The sequence below is a fragment of the Siphateles boraxobius genome, unplaced genomic scaffold, assembly GCF_051911475.1.
Source record: "Siphateles boraxobius isolate OS27281-9 unplaced genomic scaffold, OSU_SipBor_1 6, whole genome shotgun sequence".
Classification (NCBI taxonomy): domain Eukaryota; kingdom Metazoa; phylum Chordata; class Actinopteri; order Cypriniformes; family Leuciscidae; genus Siphateles; species Siphateles boraxobius.
In genome coordinates this window covers 21,625,708-21,649,987 of record NW_027509186.1, presented here as the reverse complement: position 1 = coordinate 21,649,987, position 24,280 = coordinate 21,625,708, and the positions used below count along the sequence as shown (strand labels likewise).

The following is a 24,280-nucleotide window of genomic DNA, read 5'->3' as shown; positions in this document are numbered from 1 at the left end:
CCTCTATTGCCTACTCTCACATTTCATTTGAAATATTATTAAGTGCACCCCTTTCTTTAGCCTATATAGCCTACTGCAACAGAGTTTCTCGAGTCAAGACAAGAACTGGTTGCTGCAGCGGTTCTCGAATCACCAGTACAGAACCGAGAACTGTTTCTTTCGGACACGTTCGATATGGAGAACCGATGAGCTGGAGATCTGAGCATGCGTGATAGCACCGTCTGTGAACCGAACTTTCTTTCGTGCTGTGCTGATACATGAGCACGGGTGAACCGAGGACTTAAAAAAGGGCAAATTCGGCGAATTTGTAATTTTTTTTAATAACAAATAAAATAAAAATTCATTTGCAAAACGTAAATGTAAGAAACTTATCCAAGATGATTATGACGATGATTACTATTATTTAACTGAAGTTATTATTACAAATGCAAAAATATGTGAATGTTTATCCGCCGGGGTGATAGAATTGACACATTTATTTAAAAACATTTACAAAAATCTACAATACGTACAAAAGATTTTTGTAAATGTTTTTAAATAAATCTCTCATGCTTATTATTATCAAGCCTGCTTTTATGTGATCAAAAATACAGGAAAACAGTAATATTGTAACTCTATTTCTATTTTAAAGATATATTTTATTTGAATATATTTTAAAATGTAATTTATTCCTGTGATGGTGAAGCTGAATTTTCAGCATCATTACTCCAGTCATCAGTGTCACATGATCCTTCAGAAATCATTCTAATATACTGATTTGCTGCTCAATGAACATTTATTATTAATGTTGAAAACATTGCTACTTTGTATTTTAGTTGAAACGACGATACATTTTTTCAGGATTCATTGATGAATAGTAAGACCAAAAGAAAAATATTTATTTGAAATAGAAATGTACACGTCTTAAATGTCACTTTTAATCAATTTAATGTGTCCTTGCTAAATAAACTTTTCTTCTTTTTTCCCCAAAAATTCTTACTGACCCAAATTTTTTTAATGGTTGTGTTTTTATGTAAACAGCTTAAACTGTTTCTAATGACATTTCTAAATTGTAAAAATAGAAAACATGAATCATGATTTCTGTGTGAAAACGCTCCCACTGTCACGTTTTCAATGTGTTTAAGTTCTGTTTTGTGATCTGGTTTCCCCCTGTCTAGGGATGCAGCGATTACCGGATTTCACAATTAACCGCGCTTTAAAACGTCACGGTTAATTAATCGTAAAGACTATGCTACACCGAGTGTTCTGCACGGAACGGAACTTTTGCACCAAACGAAAACAAGGTTACACCAGCGGTGCACCAGTAATGCCGTGCTCGTCAACCACTATGGCAGGGGGACTATCAGCGACGCTCTATTTCCACCGAAAAAACGCCTTAAGGGCCTGTTCACAGATCGCGTCTTTTGCGCGCTCAAGTTCGCTATTTCAAATGTAAGCGTGCGGCATGCGCGCTCATAAGGGAAGCGGCGCGCTCGTTTTTTCCAAGCGCGTGCGCGCCGCATCGAGATAAAAACATCTCTACTTTTCATAATGCCGCAAGCGCACCTTAGGTCAAGTGACAAGAACCAACACAGCAACGACAGACTCCTCCGGAGCGCAACCGCCCTAGCGCTTTGGGAAAAGGAGAACGTGGCGTGCAACTTTCAGCTTTCAGTGCAACGTAAAAAAACAACAACCAAAAAACAGCGGAATGTTTTGGTTACCCAAGTCTGTGGAAAACAGAATGTGACGTGCTCTCAAGAGTTTCAGTCAGTGAACATTTAACTTAATATCCTATTGCTTTCTCCTGTAAATGTTAGGCTATGTAGTTTTAATATGCCCGGTGTAAAACACTAACATAAGATCAGGGCCGTGTAGACTTCTAGGACTACCAATTAACTGCATTTCAGTTATTAATAACACTACATGAGAGATGTTCTCAGTTTCTTTCTATAATTTTTACTTAAACTTCAAACAAACAAACCAAAATAATGAGATTATAATAGATGATTTTCTAAAGGCGCATGTAAAATTTGGATTAATAATTAAAAAAAGAGTATTAAAATAAGTACAATAATATTGGAGTGGATAACATTTGGACTATATTTGTTTTCTTTTTAAAAGAAATACATAGTTAATATTTAACTTACATTTAATTCAATAGAGCCAACTACTTTGTTTATTCTTATTTTCATTGGGATTTATTATCCCTTTATTTGTTTTTAAGTCAAATACCAACAAGATATTGTTTTCATGTTATCAAGTTTTCTACCTCAGGTTGAAAATAAATTTAGAACAAACTAAACACTTAATAATTTTGTGATCTATTTCAATCAAAGATCCTGCAGCCATTGACTTAATTTGTTATTTTAAAAGGAAAATACTGGATGTTTACAGAGCACTTCTCTTTAATTCCAAAGGAAGAGATTGATTATCGTTTGTCATTTTATAATTTTGTACTGTGTTGTGGCAAATAACACATGAAAATCTAGTGTTGAGTGTTCATGTGATATTATACATATAGTGTTGTGAAATTAATTGATGCATAATAATCATGATAATCGTTAAATCGTGATTATTTCTCAGACAATAATCGTACTTACAAAATCTTTAATCGTTGCATCCCTACCCCTGTCTTTGTGATTTTTGGTTTAGTCCTGTTAGTTTTTCCTGCTCCTCATTTGTGTTCAGTTTCTTCACCTGTGTTCAGTTAACTATCCCATTAGTCCCAGTTCTTTTAAGCCCTGTGTTTTCCCTCAGTGTTTGTTGTTCGTCGTCGATGTAAGGTTTTGTGTTTTTGAAGTCCTAGAGTCTCCTTTGTTTCTGTCTGTTCCTGTAAGTTTAGTTTGTAAATAAATCAACTATACTTCAGTTCCCGTGTCCTCGTCTTCGGCATCCTGCAACAACCCTGACAGAACGACCAACCATTAAAAAAGCGAAAAATGAGCAGAAGGAAAAGGAACAACAAGGTGAGCCCCATGGAAACACCTATCCTCTGCCAGAATGAACTCTCTCTGGAGGAATATGCAGGGCTGTACATAGGCCTCTATGATGATGTGACTCAGAATGAAGAGGCACTTACAAGGAGTTTCTGGGGTGGACTGAAGGACCCACTAGCCCAAATAATTCTGGTAAAGGACCTAAAAATGTCCTTCTTGGAGTTTGTGGATCACACGCTGTGGGCGTGTGGATCCAACTACCTCGTAGAAGATCTCCCACTTCAATCAGTTCCAAGCCCACCAGCGCCTGAGCCCATCGCCTGCCCGCCAGCGCCTGAGCCCATCGCCTGCCCGCCAGCGCCTGAGCCCATCGCCTGCCCGCCAGCGCCTGAGCCCATCGCCTGCCCGCCAGCGCCTGAGCCTATTGCCTGCCCCCAAGCGCCAGAGCCAGTCTTCGAGCAAGAGCCAGAACCAGTCTTCGAGCAAGAGCCAGAGCCAGTCTTCGAGCAAGAGCCAGAGCCAGTCTTCGAGCAAGAGCCAGAGCCAGTCTTCGAGCAAGAGCCAGAGTCAGTCTTCGAGCAAGAGCCAGAGCCAGTCTTCGAGCAAGAGCCAGAGCCAGTCTTCGAGCAAGAGCCAGAGCCAGAGCCAGTCTTCGAGCAAGAGCCAGAGCCAGTCTTCGAGCAAGAGCCAGAGCCAGTCTTCGAGCAAGAGCCAGAGCCAGTCTTCGAGCAAGAGCCAGTGTCTGCTGTTCCTGGGCCGGAGCCAGTGTCTGCTGTTCCTGGGCCGGAGCCAGTGTCTGCTGTTCCCGAGCCGGAGCCAGTGTCTGATGTTCCTAAGCCAATGTTTGTTTCTGTTTTTGTGTCTGTCCTTGTGGCCGCTACCGTTCTAGTGGCTACTGAGCCTGAGCCGGTGTCCGTTCCCGTTCCTGGGCCGGTGTCTGTTCCCGTTCCTGGGCCGGTGTCTGTTCCCGTTCCTGGGCCGGTGTCTGTTCCCGTTCCTGAGCCGGTGTCTGTTCCCGTTCCTGAGCCGGTGTCTGTTCCCGTTCCTGAGCCGGTGTCTGTTCCCGTTCCTGAGCCGGTGTCTGTTCCCGTTCCTGAGCCGGTGTCTGTCCCCGTTCCTGAGCCGGTGTCTGTCCCCGTTCCTGAGCCGGTGTCTGTTCCCGTTCCTGAGCCGGTGTCTGTTCCCGTTCCTGAGCCGGTGTCTGTTCCCGTTCCTGAGCCGGTGTCTGTTCCCGTTCCTGAGCCGTTGTCTGTTCCCGAGCCAATGTTTGTTTCTGTGTTTGTGTCCGTCTTTGTGGCTGCTACTGTTCTAGTAGCCGTTGATCCTGCGCCGGAGCCCGTTGATCCTGCGCCGGAGCCCGTTGATCCTGCGCCGGAGCCCATTGATCCTGCGCCAGAGCTCACTGATCCTGCACCAGATGCACCAGAGCCCACTGATCCTGCACCAGAGCCCTCTGATCCTGTGCCAGTCCTGTCCAGCCCAGAGTTTCCTTCGCCACTGATCCCGCTTAGTTCAAGACCCTCTTTGCTGCTGGACCCCTCCTTTCCTGTCAATTTCCCCATTAAAATTTTGGGGGGGGCGCAGTATACCTGCTAGGGGGACTGCGGAGGTCTCTCCGATGAGGTTCCCAGTACCACCATGGCCACCTGAAAAAACATCTCCACCATGGCCGCCCGAAGGGTCCTCACCGCAATGGCCGCCTGAGGGTCCCACAGATCCGCCCTGGACGCCCGAGGGTCCGACAGCTCCGCCTTGGCCACGCCCACAGCCTGCTCTGCCCTGGCCACGCCCACAGCCTGCTCTGCCCTGGCCACGCCCACAGCCTGCTCCGCCGAGGCCACCCCCACAGTCTGCTCCGCCGTGGCCACGCCCACAGCCTGCTCCGCCATGGCCACGTCCACAGCCTGTTCCACCCCGGTTTCCCGAGCTACCAGCTCCGCCCTGGAGGCTTCCCTTCCCTGCACCACCATGCCCTCGTCAGCCTCCAGGCCGCCCACCCTCCCACCCCTTTGGATGTTATACGGCGCGAGGACGCGCCTTCGGGGAGGGGGACGTTCTGTCACGTTTTCAATGTGTTTAAGTTCTGTTTTGTGATCTGGTTTCCCCCTGTCTTTGTGATTTTTGGTTTAGTCCTGTTAGTTTTTCCTGCTCCTCGTTTATGTTCAGTTTCTTCACCTGATCCTGCACCAGAGCCCACTGATCCTGTGCCAGTCCTGTCCAGCCCAGAGTTTCCTTCGCCACTGATCCCGCTTAGTTCAAGACCCTCTTTACTGCTGGACCCCTCCTTTCCTGTCAATTTCCCCATTCAAATTTTGGGGGGGCGCAGTATACCTGCTAGGGGGACTGCGGAGGTCTCTCCGATGAGGTTCCCAGTACCACCATGGCCACCTGAAAAAACATCTCCACCATGGCCGCCCGAAGGGTCCTCACCGCCATGGCCGCCCGAAGGGTCCTGACCGCAATGGCCGCCTGAGGGTCCCACAGCTCCGCCCTGGACGCCCTAGGGTCCGACAGCTCCGCCTTGGCCACGCCCACAGCCTGCTCCGCCCTGGCCACGCCCACAGCCTGCTCCACCCTGGCCACGCCCACAGCCTGCTCCGCCGAGGCCACGCCCACAGCCTGCTCCGCCATGGCCACGTCCACAGCCTGTTCCACCCCGGTTCCCCGAGCTACCAGCTCCGCCATGGAGGCTTCCCGTCCCTGCACCACCATGCCCTCGTCAGCCTCCAGGGCGCCCACCCTCCCACCCCTTTGGATGTTATACGGCGAGGACGCGCCTTCGGGGAGGGGGACGTTCTGTCACGTTTTCAATGTGTTTAAGTTCAGTTTTGTGATCTGGTTTCCCCCTGTCTTTGTGATTTTTGGTTTAGTCCTGTTAGTTTTTCCTGCTCCTCGTTTATGTTCAGTTTCTTCACCTGTGTTCAGTTAACTATCCCATTAGTCCCAGTTCTTTTAAGCCCTGTGTTTTCCCTCAGTGTTTGTTGGTCGTCGTCGATGTAAGGTTGTGTGTTTATGAAGTCCTAGAGTCTCCTTTGTTTCTGTCTGTTCCTGTAAGTTTAGTTTGTAAATAAATCAACTATACTTCAGTTCCCTTGTCCTCGTCTTTGGCATCCTGCAACAACCCTGACACCCACATTGTTTGTACAAATACATGCAAAGTTACTGAATGTTAAAAAATGAAAGCTTAGTGGTACATGTATATAATTTCAACCCTTGTGTCATTAACGTTTGAACCAGAGCCAAGCTATTCCTCTTTAACAGCACCAGACAGAGGCATCAGATGTCAGCACTGAGTCTAGAACAGTTGATGAGACAAGGATGAGTGAATAAAAAGGTCACTTTTGTTTTTTTTGCTCAAGCACATTTCCCACAAACCCCCATGTGCATTTAGATATTGTCTCTGTGGCCAAACTAAGCAGCGATATTCAGCCCGAATGCTGCCATATTTAGTTCTGTGCTGGATGTTTTTTTTGTTCTGTCCTGACACTGGGTGTCTTAACAGATGATTAGCATGCCACAGAGATCTATCTTAATTGCAAGTATTAATGTTTTACAGCCTCCATCTCCTCAGGTGACACATTTTACTGTGTATTCCCTTCCTGTGTGTTGCAATTATTCGCAAAAATAATTTACGATGCTGTAAAAATAATTTAATTACACATTCCTTTCGTCCTTCTGCCGGCTGTTGGACCACATCAGGCAATTATATAAAGTATAACTTATTGTATTTGTAAGCTGCAATTGCTTTAAAGCTCGGCAGTCTTGTATCAGTTGTGCCCACCCTCTAATTAAAACATCACTTTGATAGAAGATTTTGCACATGCCTGAACGATTGTGCGATATTGAGGCAGTCTGGCATATAATTGAGTATAACAACACATTTGAATTGAACACATCATTTATTTCAATGTTTAACAAACAAGTTCTAAAATGTGAGACTACTGGGTTTGTAGATAAACCTGTTTCTGCCACAGCTGAGTAAAAAATGTGATGCCGGAAATCATAATAATAAGAAAAGTTCTCATAATTGGAAAAAAAAACTAATTTTACGACTTTCGCATAATTAAGAATAAATATGTCAATACTAAGAAAAAATGTCATAATTAAGATAATGAAAAACATTCTTATAATAATGAGTAAATTACATTGAGAATGTTTTTATCATATTTTATAATTCATAATGACTTAATATCTCATAATTATAAGAATGATGAAAGTTTTTCATTATTATGTGATTTTAGGTCATTATTACGAGAAGGTTTATGATTAGTATAATATGTCATTATTATGAATATTAAGTCACTAAATATGAGAAAGTATCTCATAATAATGAGAACCTTTCTTGTAATGAGTAAATATGTTAGTATTGAGGGAAAAAATCGTATAATTATGACCCACTATCTCACAATGAGACACTTTCTCATAAAAATGTCAATATTGAGAATTAAATCTCATGATTTTCACCAGTGGGGGATTAAGACTCTTTGGTCCCCCTGGGCAATGACACCTAGAGTCCACAAGTTATAATTTATCATTTATAGAGTTCATTGCAAAAAGTAATAACCTGATTTTGTACAAAAAATGTTCCTACTTGAGCAAACATTGATGTAACTTCTGTTGTCTCATACAGTGAATCTGGTGGTAGATTGCACATCCACACAAAAAAAATAATAATTTAATAATGGAAATAATAAACTTTCAACTAACATTCAGGGAATTTAGAATGTTCTGGTGATAAAGCCCTAGGCTAGAAATACGTTTGAAAATGAATCGCTTGTTTTAAAAGAGAAACAAATATTTGTGTGGCTCCCCATGGCACTTACCCAATTGCCCATAATGGTTAATCCGCCTATGATTTGGACTCATTGCCCCATTATAAGAAATTCTCTCATAATTAAGAGTTAAAAATATCATAAGTATGATATAGTAGGCCACTTCATTTTGAGAAACTTTCTTAAAATGACTTAATATCTCATAATTTTGAGTCACCAAGTCATTAGGATAAATGTATGATAAAGTTTATGATTATTATAAGATGATATGCCATTATTATAAGTTTATCATTAATATTAGATGCGAAGTCATAACAACGAGAAGGTTTCTCAATATAATTAGATGTTTATTTATTACTATGAGAACAAATCTCATAATAATTATAAAGCTTCTAATTAAAATATGATTTAAAGAATCACATTTTTTATCAACTGTGGTGGAAATGGGTTTCCATAGGGTTTTGCATGCCTATTGTCGCACTCTGCAGTGTGGTGAACTTAATTGCAGTGCGACACGGAAATAATTGCCAGTCTATAGAGTGAATCATTTGTAGCCTGCAGCACTTGTGAGGTGTGGAAATCGGTCTTCTTTAAAGACTCAACTCTATATCTCTAATTATCGCTTCCCTTGTGAGCACTAATGTTTCTAATTAGTCAGTTTTACATTTTACGGCTCATTGGGATTATCGAACGCATGGTGCATGTGTACGGCCTCCATGATAGAGCAGATGCAGCGTTTCCCCTGGTTGTCTCACATCTGTTGTGTCACAGACAGGTACACACACACACACACACACACACACACACACACACACACACACACACAAATCAATAGGGGCACTCGAAGTGAGATGTTTGAAAATTGCACAACATTGCGGGTGTTTGCCGGTTACCGACGTAAAAGCTGCCCTGTGGTGAGCATTGACCTGCCTGTTTGCTGATGGAGACAAGCATGATAAAGTTGGCCAGGGCACTGTGACCTCATCTCAGAGGCTTATCTCCTCAGCCGTCTGATGCCTGGGACTTTATTGATCAGCCATGTGGGGATCCATCATGCCTTGGGACCAACTTGGAGCCAACCAAAGAGGTAAAGATTGAGAGGAAAAAAATACAGAGATAAAGAGAGACAGAAAGACATGTAGGCAGAGAGGAGAAGCAAAATCAGAAAGAGCTTTATTGAGGACGAGATAATTCATGCATCGCTGTTCACTGCTGTGTTTTGGAGGCTGGTTTCTAGCATGTTGGTGTCCCTATCAGACTTCTTAACTAGTTTGACAAGCCAAAAAAAAAAAAAAGCTCTGAAATATTTAAAATATATGGCCAAAAATATAACACTGCACAGACCTCTGCTGGCGATGGGTGATATCGCGCTGGTGGTTGCGGCCCCCCTTGGTAGAAATCACGTTCCGAGGGGCACCACAATATGAGTGTTACGACCTCTAGGGGTCAGCCGCAACAGAAAAAGGAAGAGAGTCACACTACCAGAGAGATAAAGAGTAATATGATTTTTATTGACCATAAGGGGTTATCGTCAGGGGCAGACAAGGCCAAAATAACAAACAAAACAATTTACTTTTTAGAATCTAAATAACCTTTAACAAAAGAAAGAAGAAATGAAAATACAGTTTAACTTACCTAACTCCCTTACACAAACAAAGTGAAAAATAGATATAAATAAATTGGCGTCAAACCCCCTACATCCCTTGGTATGGTAATAATTACAAGAATGCTTACACACATTTATGATAGTATCAGGTTGACAAGTTAGAATTAGAATCCAAAGAGGTAATCAATCAGGCAATAATCAGATAGAAGAAAACCCGAGATAGTATTACATTCAACAAACACTTACTCAATTTCACTAAACACTAATAATCTCTCTGGCACGACACTCTTACTCAATCAAACAATGGTGACACAAACAAAGCTAACGAGAAGTACCTAAACAGTACAACCACAAAACACAGAAGCACAAAGTCAGCGAGGCTCAAAGGCCTTGATAGAGTGTCAGAGGCGGTCCTTATATCCAGGTCAGGTGCATAGCTGGTCCAATCACAGTCTTCCACAGATTAACAGAGGTAACGCCCATCTGAAACAAGCTTGTTAACATACAGAGAGAAAAAGAGAACAAGACAAACCTTCACACAAGGACAGTTGATACCAACACACAAAATCTCAAAATCCTAACACCCCCACCCATAAAATAAAACATAATGTTTTACTAGTTGACACGGGACAGTGAGTCAGCAAGTACATTTTCGATACCTCTCTTATGACAGATCTTCATATTGTAGCTTTGACAAATCAGAGACCATCGCATTAACCGATGATTGCTATTAGACATTAGCTGGAGAAACGTAAGAGGATTATGATCAGTGAAAATGGTAATAGGTGATACACTCGAACCAATATACACTTCAAAGTGTTGCAAGGCAAGAATCAAGGCAAGAGCCTCTTTCTCTATCGTACTATAGTTCATTTGATGTTTGAGAAATTTCTTTGAAAAGAAACTGATCGGATGATTCAAATCATCTTCACCGGTCTGCAACAAAACCGCTCCGATACCAGTGCCACTGGCATCAACTTCTAGCAAGAATGGTTTTTCAAACTGAGGGGCAACAAGTACAGGAGCACTACAGAGCAGAGTCTTTAATGCTTCAAAAGCGGACTGACATTCAGAAGTCCACTTGAATGAGACTGCTTTACGCAGTAATTCTGTAAGAGGACTAGCTACAGATGAGAAGTTCTTACAAAAGCATCGATAATAACCCGTCATTCCGAGAAATCGACGGAGATCTCTTCTATTGTTTGGAATGGAAAAATCAAGAACAGCTTGAATTTTTGAATTCAAAGGGCAAATCTGACCGCTACCAACCTCCTTACCCAAATAGGTGACTGTAGCACAACCGAATTCGCACTTTGCTAGATTCAAGGTAAGATTAGCATTTTTAAGGCGTCCAAAGACTTCCTCTAAAACCTTAATATGTTCTTCCCAAGTGCTAGCATAACACACAACATCATCTAAATAAACTTCACAATTAGATATGTTGGATAACACAATAGACATTAACCGCTGAAAGGTAGCTCCAGCATTTCGAAGACCGAACGGCATAACCCGGTATTGTAGAAATACCTCAGGGGTGGCGAATGCAGAAATTTCAGCCGCTCGCTCCGTGAGCGGCACCTGCCAATAACCTTTTAGTAGGTCGAGTTTAGTCACAAATTTGGCATTACCCACACGATCTATGCAATCTTCCATTCGCGGAAGTGGAAAGGAATCAGCCTTAGTTAACGCATTAACTTTCCTGTAATCTGTACAGAACCTTGAAGTACCATCGGGCTTAGGGACGAGAAGACATGGTGAACACCATGGACTAGAACTAGGGGCTGCCAAATTGTGTTTAAGTAAATACTGAGTTTCTTGTTTCATCAGTTCCTTCTTAAGTGGATTTACTCGGTAAGCACTTTGCTTAACGGGCGCATGTGAACCAACATCAATGTCGTGTTTTAACACGTGTGTAGTTGTAGGCGAGTCACTGAACAAAGTCGGATACCTCTTTATCAAATTTAAAATGTCAGCCTGGGCCGATGAAGACAAGTGCGACAATCTTGCTGAAAAGTTTAACAAAGTTTCTGAATTAGGCAACCGAGCGGTTGTGAACGCGGCACTGTTCATCTTCAAACCATCGATTTCTGGTGAATATTCTGAGGGTGATACATCTACTGGAGCAACAGTGACAACAGGGATCTTAGTCTCAGAATTAGACCGCGTAACATATGCCTTCAGCATATTGATATGACAGACGCGTGACTTTTTCTTATGATTTGGGGTGTTAACAACATAATCAGTGACACTTAATTTCTCTTTAATATCATAGGGTCCAGTAAATCTAGCCTTAAGCGCTGAACCAGGCATAGGAAGTAAAACGAGAACTTTCTCTCCAATTTGGAATGATCGCTGCACAGCTTTTTGATCATATCGAGTTTTCATTTGGTCTTGAGCGGAATCAAGAGAACGTCTTGCCAACTTCCACACTTTATGAAGTCGCTCACGAAACGAGCTAACGTAATCTAAGACGTTCGTTGCAGGAGTAGGACGATCAGATGAAAGGATCTGCTCCTGCAAAATTTTCAAAGGTCCACGCACAGTATGCCCAAAAATCAATTCAGCAGGGCTGAATCCGAGAGATGCTTGAGTCGTGGTACGAATTGCGAATAACAATAGTGGGATTTCCTCGTCCCATTCTTTCTGTTGATCAACACAAAAAGTTCGAAGCATGGACTTGAGAGTTTGATGAAATCTTTCGATTGCCCCCTGTGACTGAGGGTGATAAGCGCTAGATACTTGATGTTTAATATTTAATTTTTTTATTACTTTGGCGAACACCCTAGACATAAAATTGGTTCCTTGATCGGACTGAATGTATTTCGGTACTCCAAAAGTGGTGCAGAATTTAATGATTGCTTTAACAACTGCATGAGCTTTAAGAGAGCGTAGTGGTATTGCTTCAGGATACCTAGTCGACGTACACATTAATGTCAACAAGTAGGAATTTCCAGATTTTGTTTTGGGTAGTGGCCCAACACAATCAATCAAAATACGCTCGAACGGTTCGCCAAGCACAGGTATCGGCCTCAACGGTGCTGGAGGAATAACTTGATTGGGTTTACCGGATAACTGACACGCATGACAAGATTTACAGAATTTTGAAACATCTGATTTCATGGAAGGCCAAAAAAAATGTTTCAACAGATTATCATACGTTTTTCGAACTCCTACATGACCCGACAGTTCATGGTCATGTGCTACACTCAACACTTGTTCTCGATAAGGTTTTGGAACGACAACTTGAATAACAGTGCCCCAGTCCTCCTTGACATGACCTGGAGACCACTTACGCATAAGAACATCGTCTTCAAAGAAGTAAGCCACTGGACACTCTGGCAAAACACTCGGCTCAACAACAGCTTCAGCACAATGACACAGAGTTTGATCGGCACGTTGTGCCTCAATTAACATAGTTCTTCCAAATGGAAAATCAACATTGGGAAGTGCACACATTTTTAACTCAGCTGCATCAACTTTTTCCTCTGTCTCACGAGAATTATCAGCACACAGAAAAGTTTTAGATAAATCCACAGTTTCTTTTAGCTTATGAGCTTGAGCTCGAGTTACTACACACGTACTAAATACTTGGGGAAATTCTTTCTGCAGTGCATCTTCATTATGTACATCAGGAACATCTATCACTTCAGGCAAACAGAAAACTTTATCACCTGCCAAATCATTTCCTAGAATGAGTGATACACCTTTCACAGGTAATTCAGCCCGAACTGCCAGTTTAACGTTCCCTGAAATAATCCCGGAGCGTAAATAAACATTGTGCAAAGGAACTCTAACTACAGTAAGATCAATGCCTTGCACTAGCACACTGGAACCACAGTTTGGAAGTTCTGAAAATGGTAACACACTCTCTAAAATGAAGGATTGCGCAGCACCAGTATCACGGAGTATACAAACAGGTTTCGTTTCCAAATCTGCTTCATTAAATGACACAACACCATCAAAGATAAACGGCTTAAAAGCGGATTCAGCGGTCGTATAATCCAGAGACTCTGACTCGATGGAAAAGATAGGCCGCTCTACTAACGCAACGCTTTTGAAAGTGTTTACTTTCTTGCCAGTTTTACGTTTCAGAACCGGGCATACAGAAATTAGATGTCCGACGTCATGACAGTAAAAACATTCACGGTTTTCCGTAAAGTCTGCTCTCAAAACGTTCTTAGGTACCACTAAGGAATCCTTAGAACTACGAACACGATCAGGAAGATTACGTTTCGTGGGTGAAAACACTACTCTGTGCGTAAGTACGAACTCATCAGAAAAAACTGCAGCAGCGGAAAGAGCTGAAACCTTCTGCTCATTTAAGTAAACCACAATTTTCTCTGGTAAACAATTCTTGAACTCCTCCAATAATATTAATTCTTTAAGCTGCTCAAACGTGACTATTTTGTTTGCGGCGCACCACTTCTCAAATAAACTTGCTTTGTCTCTAGCGAACTCAACATATGTTTGACTAGGGGTTTTCACATGATTCCGGAACTTCTGCCGATAGGCTTCAGGGACTAATTCATACGCACGCAAAACGGCATTTTTCATTACTTCATAATCCAAACTTTGCTCAAGCGATAACGCTGAACAGACTTCTTGGGCTTTACCCACAAGTTTACATTGTAACAACAGCGGCCAAACATTCCGCGGCCATTTCAACGTGCCAGCGATTCGTTCAAACACGTTGAAATAAGTGTCAACCTCGGTCTCTCGAAAAAGTGGCACTAGTGATATCTGACGACTAATATCAAATTCAGGTTGACTTACTTGTGAGTTGCGTCGAGGTGCAGGAATAGGACTCGGAGTGGAAACAATCATAGGTGACGATACATTCACGTTCATGTCAGGCGCATCAACAGCTGAGGGGAAAACAGATGATTTAATTTTGAGCTCCAGCTCCAGCTCCTTGAGCTTGATATCTCGCTTGGTTTCAAGCTCAACTGTGCGTACATGCAACAGCTGACTCTCATAATGCTGTCTGCTCAGTTCCACCTCCAACTCTTTCAGTCTGATCGCCAGAAAAGGATCTCGCGGAGAAGCTAAATCGACGGGATCTATGCTGGCCAGTTCATTAGGTTTGGGTTGCTTACCCTCACTCGTAGAAACCGGCAACTGAAATGCAACACCCGCCGACTCACTCCGCTCTGGCAAAACTCCACGCTCCATCAAGTGTTTATAAATTACCTCCTTAATCTCCTGTTTAACTGCACCACGAGGAACTGTGATTTGATAAAAATCCGCAATCGTGACCAAATCATCTTTACGACAAATATCTAACTGTTCAGACGTAGGTTGAATCGCAAATTTATCTAGTGCAAACTTTAAAGACATACCAAATTCCCTCCGCCTCAAAGTGAAAACCACTAGCCAAACAACAATATACAAAGCAAATTTCATGAGTTCCTAATTCTCCTTTTTTCTTAACACACAGTGGCGAAACTCCAATTGTTTTTTTGTTTTTTGTTTTCAATAAAACTTATTTTTAAGACGAGCCCCCAATTTCTGTTACGACCTCTAGGGGTCAGCCGCAACAGAAAAAGGAAGAGAGTCACACTACCAGAGAGATAAAGAGTAATATGATTTTTATTGACCATAAGGGGTTATCGTCAGGGGCAGACAAGGCCAAAATAACAAACAAAACAATTTACTTTTTAGAATCTAAATAACCTTTAACAAAAGAAAGAAGAAATGAAAATACAGTTTAACTTACCTAACTCCCTTACACAAACAAAGTGAAAAATAGATATAAATAAATTGGCGTCAAACCCCCTACATCCCTTGGTATGGTAATAATTACAAGAATGCTTACACACATTTATGATAGTATCAGGTTGACAAGTTAGAATTAGAATCCAAAGAGGTAATCAATCAGGCAATAATCAGATAGAAGAAAACCCGAGATAGTATTACATTCAACAAACACTTACTCAATTTCACTAAACACTAATAATCTCTCTGGCACGACACTCTTACTCAATCAAACAATGGTGACACAAACAAAGCTAACGAGAAGTACCTAAACAGTACAACCACAAAACACAGAAGCACAAAGTCAGCGAGGCTCAAAGGCCTTGATAGAGTGTCAGAGGCGGTCCTTATATCCAGGTCAGGTGCATAGCTGGTCCAATCACAGTCTTCCACAGATTAACAGAGGTAACGCCCATCTGAAACAAGCTTGTTAACATACAGAGAGAAAAAGAGAACAAGACAAACCTTCACACAAGGACAGTTGATACCAACACACAAAATCTCAAAATCCTAACAATGAGCGAAAGGGCACTTTACTATTAGCGATTAACCCTTAAAGGTGCTCTAAGCAATGTCATGCGTTGTTTAGGCTAAAACATTTTTTTACACATACAGCAAACATCTCCTCACTATCCGCTAGCTGCGCGTCCCCTGGCCTGAACACACTGTAAAAAATGCGGTCTCTGCAGACACCCCAGGCTCCAAAAACGGCAACAAAAACAAACTGGGCTAACCCACACCACGAAACATAACAAACTGTTCCAGCCAATAACCGACAAGAAGGATTTGGGGGTGGGGGTGGGGGGTTAGAGCACGGATGAGGAGGAGGGAGGGTCTAGCTAGCCTCCTTTTTGTTTGACAATACTTCGAACGTCAACAAGAAGTGACCTCACCCAACATCACTTAAGTACCGGGTATAAGCAGGGACCGTCATGAGTTTTAGTTGTTTAACAGCTAAGTTTTCGGAGCAGTCATTGTGACTTGTCAGCGATGAGCCGACTTCAAATCCAGCAAATATTCTCTCCCCCATCGGTTCCAGATGTTGGTCATAAGTTTTTGTCGGTAGTGCCACCTCCTGTTCATCTCCTCCTTGTTCGCTGTTGGATGGTTAGTCTCAGCTGAACATGGCTTAGAAGGCAAGCAACTCGAGCAGGTGAGCAGGTGTTAGTGGCTCTGGCTCGTCCACATCATTGTGCACATAAGTGAGCAGCCTCGAGTTTATTATGGCTTCAGCTTCAGTCAGAATGGTGCACATTTCTGCAAAGTTGAGTTTAGCTCTACCTAGCACTTTTCTGAAACAATTTTGACTGACCTTACCAGCCGGTCCCAGAATCCGCCCAACCAGGCTGCTCTTTAAGCGATGAACAGCCATGTGATGCCCTTCTCAGTGAAGAACTCCCGTAGCTGTGGATCTTTAATGCCTTTCCAGAGCTCCTTCAAATCTTGATCCGCTCTCTTGAACGTCGTGGCGTTATCTGAATAAATCACCTTGCATAATCCTCTTCTCGAGATGAATCTTTTCAACGCTAGTAGGAAGTTCTCTGTAGACATTTCTGAGATCAGCTCTAAGTGCACCGCTCTGGTTACAGCGCAAGTGAACAGTGCTATATACGGTTTTGTCATGACGTTCTGTGTCTTCACATAGAGTGGCCCTGCGAAGTCCACACCAGTGATCTCAAATGGTGGTGACTCTGTTATTCTGTCTCTTGGCAGTGGCGCAGTAGTCTTCTGCCCAGCCTTTGCCTTGAATTTCTTGCAGAGTACACATCTGGACACAACCTTCTTCACTACCTGTCATACCCTCAAAACCCAATATTTCTCTCTTGTCTGCACTAAAGTGTCTCGTACACCCGCATACATTATCTTCTCATGTTCATATTGCACCAACATTTCTGTGTATCGGTGGTTGTTGGGCAAAATCCATGGGTGCTTTTCTCTGTAAGAGAGATCAGAATGCTGGAGCCTTCCTCCCACACTGAGCAGCTCCTTTTCATCCAGAAATGGTTTTAGTTCTCGGATTCTGGAGTCAGTGTGGGGACATTTCCCTGCTTTCAGCAAATTAATTTCAGAGATGAAAGCGTAAGCGTAAGTTCTACCAGAAAGACTCCATTGCACGTCACTAATTTATAATTCCACACTACCAATCACAGCTCGACATTGAATATAAAAGCCTGATCCTACCGTTCCATGTTGTTGCCCGCAGGTGTCGTAGCAAAGTTTTCGATGCCAATTACGCTTCCATTCAGTTCGCAGAAACAGCGCGGCGTTCACTTACTCGTGTTTCGATACCAAACATAACAACACAAGTCACATCGTCGATTTTGATCTCAGCAACTTTCGCGATGCGCGAGTGCGACACACTTGTGTAAGAAACAAGCGTATGACAGCTTTTAATCTCATGAGAGTCGATCTCCACTCAGCGTTTTTTTCAAAAAGTTCCCCTTTTACTATGATTAAACTTCATTCAGGTAAGTATATTAACTTGCTACTCTACTGTTCGCTTCAAGCGGTGAAGTTCAAATGTGGTGATGTGGTAGCTTTAAAATAACTGCCGATACTGCAGTCTGCAACGCAACCTACTGCAACGCTTTAAACAGTAAACAGTGAGCCCATTGAAATGGTAAGTGTATGCAAAGATTCACGTAACTGAATCGTCGATCCCACGCACTCACAGCCAGTTGCAAAATACTATCAACTGGGTTGCTGAATAGAATCAAATCAAGCTTAAGAGTAACTTTTTTAATAAATCACAGTATATGCCATATATTACAGCTTGCGCTCCTCATCTGCTCACTCACCATTGTGAGACGAGACGAATTGCCTTCAATCTTAAAGGAGCAGTACCTATTAAGGCTAACTTATTCAACTCGTTTTACGCCCTTCTCTGAATTTGTTATTGTTTCGGTAATGCATTTATCGAGATGTTTTTTCAATCACTTCCCGAGCGCCGGAAAGATCTCGACTTATACCTAGATGATTGCAGACTTCAACTAAAAAAAGGGGGCATACTATTTGATCTCAGCTCGTTTTCTGTAAATATAACTATCTCTTATTCAATCATAAATCAACAGCAATTAATAGTTCAAATATATTTTAAAAAAACAAATATTATGTCTTCAATGCTTGAAGTTTGTGCGTCGTAACTTTGCAGATGTTGTTTGTGCTTTAACAGCAACATTTCAGAAAGTGAAATCCATTTAACCCCCTTTATTACTTCCCATCCTATTCTTTTCTCTTCCTATATACATATTCAGATTGTAGCCATGTTTTAACAGCGTGCATGATCCTTCATCCAAGAAAAAACGTTTTCTAACCGTGTTTTACAGGTTTATGCGATCAGGGGAATTCGCATCCGTTTCAAAACATTTTAATTTGGCTCGTGGCTTGTCTATTTCCGATTTACGTCTTTCTCCCACCTTTTAAATGTATTTAAGTTTTCGAAAACAGATTCTTCTGGAGTCTCTGGCGTTATTACTATATCTAAAGTATATAATTCCTATTGCCCTTATACCTCAATGGTCATATCTCAAAGCATGACCACACTTCAATACTCCCCTTTTTTCATATAACCGAACGGTCTTCCAATGACAAAGCACTGGTTTTGAACCCATGTAGTTCCTCCTTAATTCTCCGGTCCTTCTCCACATATATACACTGGGCATTCCTTTCGTTCGGAGCCACAACAACAGTAGCCGAATGCGGCGTTCCCGACTCCCCTATCCAAATGCTCGGGAGATGGTCGTCCACAGCATACAAGACCTACATCAGATCCGACACGTATGTTCTACTAAATGCTCAACAAGCCCTCTCAACCGACATTCGAGGTAAAATTTTTCGCTACCTACTGGTGGTGGTTAACAATCCATACATCTATCATACATCTGCTTTTCGCTGCTAATCTGTTTAGTTACACGCAGTCAATCGCGGCTTTCTTTATTTCATTCTTTACCATTAACTCATCCCATAATTGTTTAATGAAGAATAGCTTTGAAAAATACCATAACAACGCTCCAAGGTTATTCGTATCCTTGCTTGCTATGTCTATCGTGACTTTCGTTTCTTATTGCTGCAATATTTTTAAGCCTATCACAGCTTCTGAAATTCTACGATTAATGCCATTTTATGACCAATCTTGGGCTATTTCATTAATGTCATCGAAGCTTTCGACTTGATTTCGTTCTCGACGCATGAATTCTGCCTATCGAGGCATAACTTGTGTGAGCTTTCACGATTGTAATCCAAAGCCAAATAATTCATGGACGATCGCGGGCTTCGTTCATAAATGCATATCGTAGCTTTCCTGGTTGAATCATCTTAACGTTTTATCTCAGCCTATCGCGGCTCCTCGGAAAAGTCTCCCTGGCTTCAGCCTTTATCATAATAAATATAAGGTCAATCATGGACCTATTTTACGAATACTGGTATCGTTACATGGCTAAACGTAGCCTATTACATTAATGCTATCGAAGCTTTCGACTAATCTCAGTTCTGATGCATGAACTCAGCCAATCGAGGCATCAGCCTATCTAGGCTTCACTATTAAACCAGCTTTCATGATTGTGCTCTAAGCCAAATATTTCATGGTCGATCGCGGTCTTTGTTCATATACGCATATCGTAGCTTTCCTGATTGTAACCATCCAATGTCATATCTCTGCCTATCGTGGCTCCTCTGAAAAGTTCAGCTTTTTATCATTATACATGTAAGGTCAATCACGGACCTATTTTACGATCACTGGTAATGTTTCATTGCTAAACGAAGCCTATTACATTAATGCTATCGAAGCCTTCGACTAATCTCAGATCTGATGCATGAACTTGGCCATATCGAGGCATCGGCCTATCGAGGCATCGGCCTATCGAGGCATCGCTATCGAACAAGCTTTCATGATTGGAGCCCTAATGACAAATATTTCATGGCCGATCGCGGCCTTTGTTCATAAATGCATATCGTAGCTTTCCTGATTGCATTCATCTAATGTCATATCTCTGCCTATCGTGGCTCCTCTGAAAAGTCGCCCTGGCTTCAGCTTTTTATCATTATATATGTAAGGTCAATCATGGACCTATTTTACGATCACTGGTAATGTTTCATTGCTAAACGAAGCCTATTACATTAATGATATCGAAGCCTTCGACTAATCTCAGTTCCGATGCATGAACTCGGCCATATCGAGGCATCGGCCTATCGAGGCATCGGCCTATCGAGGCATCGCTATCGAACAAGCTTTCACGATTGGAACCCTAATGACAAATATTTCATCGCCGATCGTGGCCTTTGTTCATAAATGCATATCCTAGCTTTCCTGGTTGTAATCATCTTAATGTCATATCTCTGCCTATCATGGCTCCTCGCTAAAGTCTCCCTGGCTTCAGCCTTTAACATTATGAATATAAAGTCAATCATGGACCTATTTTTCGATTACTGGTATTGGTTCATGGCTAAACGTAGCCTATTACATTAATGCTACCGAAGCTTTCGACTAATCTCGATTCTGATGCATGAACTCAGCCTTTCGAGGCATCAGCCTACCGAGGCATCACTATTGAACAAGCTTTCATGATTGTACTCTAACCAATTTTTTTTTTCATGGCCGATCGCAGCCTTCGTTCATAAACTCAAATCGTAGCTTTCCCGATTGTAATCATCTCAATGTCTTATCTCTGCCTCTCGTGCCTCCTCGGAAAAGTCGACCTGGCAACTGCCCTCATCATTTATAAATACTGTATATGGTCAATCACGGACCTATTTTACAATCACTGTGATCGTTTCATGGCTATACGTAGCCTATTACAATTATGCTATCGAGCTTTCAACTAATCTCGGTTCCGATACATGAACTCAGCCTACCGAGACTTCACAATTGACTGAGCTTTCATGACCGTACGCTAAAGCCAAATATTTTGCGCATATCGTAGCTTCCCTGATAGCAGTTATGCCAATGTGTCATCTCTGCCTTTTGTGGCTCCTCGGGAAGTCGCCTGGCAACAGCCTCATTATTTATAAATGTAAGGTCATTACGGACCTATTTTTTAAAGAAAGACGAGGGCTGGTGCATATGCTATTTAACTTTGCTTTCATTTATTTTCTCCCTATATTCATACCCAGGATGTATGCATCTTAAAATCTCAGCCGATCGAGGCCTCATTTAAAATCTCCATCTCAAGTTTTGGGGGCAGACGTGGCTCATGTTCATATTCAGAAGATAAGAAGCTCAGCTCACATAGTGACATTCCCAATTTCGATCTTTTAAAGCTTCCAATCAATTATCTTCATCTCAGTATATCTCGTAGGTTTAATCTTTCACATACAGTACCTCACCTTAAGATAAGCAATAAAGAAGTTGTCTAATTGTCTTCCCTATTTTATTAATTCTTCTGCATGCCTTTCAGAATCCTCATAGGTATGTACGGAATTCATCAGTAAATTCTTCGCTAGCTACTGGTGGCGGTGGTTAATGATTCATATCATAAGTTAGTTTTTCGCTGCTCTTTTAAGTTACATATGCAGTTAATCTCGGCTTGCCAGATTTATTTCGTTCTTCACTATTAACTCAGCCCTTAGCTGATTATTATAGATTAGCTTTGATGGGAAATACTATATAATGCTCAAAGTTATTCATATCCCTGTTTGCTATGTCTATCGTGATGGTCATTCACGATAGCTGCAATATGGCTAAGCCTATCGCGGCTTCCGAAACTCTACGTCCACTGGCATTTAAGGCTATCGTGGTCTTTTAAATAATGCTTATCACATTAATCTCGGTTCTGACGCATGAACTAAGCCTATCGAGGCATCAGCATGAACTTAGCCTATCGAGGCGTCAGCCTATCGAGGCGTCAGCCTATCGAGGCTTCAGCCTATCGAGGCTTCAGCCTATCGAGGCTTCAGCCTATCGAGGCATCAGCCTATCGAGGCTTCAGCCTATCGAGGCATCAGCCTATCGAGGCACCAGCCTATCGAGGCACCAGCCTATCGAGGCACCAGCCTATCGAGGCATCAGCCTATCGAGGTATCAGCCTATCGAGGCACCAGCCTATCGAGGCATCAGCCTATCGAGGTATCAGCCCATCGAGGTATCAGCCTATCGCGGCATCAGCCTATCGAGGCATTAGCCAATCGTGGCTTATTTCATAAACACATATTACATTTAATCTCGGTTCTGACGTATGGACTAAGCCTATCGAGGCATCAGCCTATCGAGGGATTAGCCTACCGTGGCCTTATACAATCGTGTCTTATTTCATAAACGCATATTACATTTAATCTCGGTTCTGTCGCATGAACTAAGCCTATCGAGGCATCAGCCTATCGAGGCTTAATGTACAGTTTTAATGATTACTTTAAAGCCTACTATCATGGGCAGTCGAGGCTTTCGTATGTATGTATCTTAACAACTCAGCCTATCAAGGCTTCGTTAAAATTCCCATTTCAAGTTTTGCGGCCAGACGCGGCTTTGTCCACGTTTAAAAATAAGCTCTGCCCATATAGAGTGACATTCCTACTCTCGATCTTGCTGAAGTCTCTTATAAATTATCTTATCTCAGAACATATCGTAGTTTTAATCTTTTATGCTTAGTACCTGACTTTAAGATAAGCAATTAAAAGTCGTCTTATTGTCTTCCCTATTTACTAATCCTACTGTATGCTTTCAGAATCCTCATAGGTATGTGTGGAATTCGTCACATTTTCCTCACTTTTTGGGGGTAGGCTCCGCCCCTGCCTCTAACATCAGGCAGGACCTATAAGCTAACCTTCAGACCCTGACGGAGGACGAGGCCTACGCCAAAGAACTCAGAGACGGAGCTTGTCGAGCATCTACCTTTATTTTTGTCTGTAAACTCCTTTCACAAAATAAATTCTTTTTTCGAGAATCCTTCTGAGTCTTTATGGTAGAAATGAAAGCGTAAGCGTAAGTTGTACCAGAAAGACTCCATTGCACGTCACTAATTTATAATTCCACACTACCAATCACAGCTCGACATTGAATATAAAAGACTGATCCTACCGTTCCATGTTGTTGCCCGCAGGTGTCGTAGCAAAGTTTTCCCCCATCCTCCCCACCACCACCAGAATGGCTCCCGTCCACTCGTCGGGGGGTACGCTCCGCCCCTACCTCTAACATCAGGCAGGACCTATAAGCTAACCTTCAGACCCTGACGGAGGACGAGGCCTACGCCAAAGAACTCAGAGACGGAGCTTGTCGAGCATCTACCTTTATTTTTGTCTGTAAACTCCTTTCACATAATAAATTCTTTTTTCGAGAATCCTTCTGAGTCTTTATGGTAGAACTGAAACTCTGGTTCTGAATCACCTTTATCCAGTTTTTTCCTACTTCATTCAGCTCTTCAGCCGTCAGTTAACCACTTATTTTTGTGCTTGAGCGGGTGTTGTAGATAAACCTCTTTATCCAGGCTGTCACCCGGAGCACTGTTTTTAGTTTGCTGTACCTCTCCAGACATAAAACAGGGCTTAAGAAGTCTTGGTCTTGCTTAAAAAACTGTACAGCAATCTTGTATTTGGATCTGAGTTCAGACCTTACCTCATCTTCCTGAACATCTTGCTGAGTGCTCTCTGACTGATCAGGTGACATCAGAACACAAGGACCATTCCACCACAATGCGCTCTGCTTCAGGTCCTGCACAGTAAGGCCTCTGGTGGGGAGGTCAGCTGGATTCATTTTCCCTTTGCAGTGAGACCATGACTGTGGGTCAGTTAGAGACTGGATTTATGTGACTCTATTTGCTACAAACTGCTTCCACTTATGAGCAGAACCACAAATCCAATGCAGCACTATCATCGAGTCTGTCCATAGTCTGAGTTGTGTCTTGTCTAGCTGCAGTGCTTTCATGAGGGTGTTCCCCAGCCTGGCTGCTATTACACCACCCATTAGCTCCAGGCCTGGCAGTGTCATCCTTTTGAGTGGAGCCACTCTGGACTTGGATGCAACCAGGCTTATGGTCACTTCTCCTTCCTTTGTTTCTCCTTGAAGATAAGCAACTGCACTATACGCCCTTTCACTCGAGTCACAGAACACATGTAGCTTTAACTCTTGACCAATCTGCTGTGGTATGTGTGTTTGATACCATCATGGGATTGAGACCTGATGCAGTTGATGGAGCTCTGAGCACCACTGTTGCCATTTCTTCGTCAGATCAGGTGGCAGTTCCTCGTCCCACTTGAGGCCTCTCTCCCACATCTCTTGGAACAAGCACTTAATCCTGATAGTG

The 24,280-nt window shown here is 42.5% G+C and overlaps 1 long non-coding RNA gene across 2 annotated transcripts in view; it reads left to right on the top strand.

Moving 5' to 3' along the window:
• The window catches only part of LOC143715631 (uncharacterized), a 47,931-nt gene that overhangs the window by 4,972 nt on the left and 18,679 nt on the right, over positions 1–24,280 (top strand). The gene's annotated exons all lie outside the window — the stretch shown is intronic.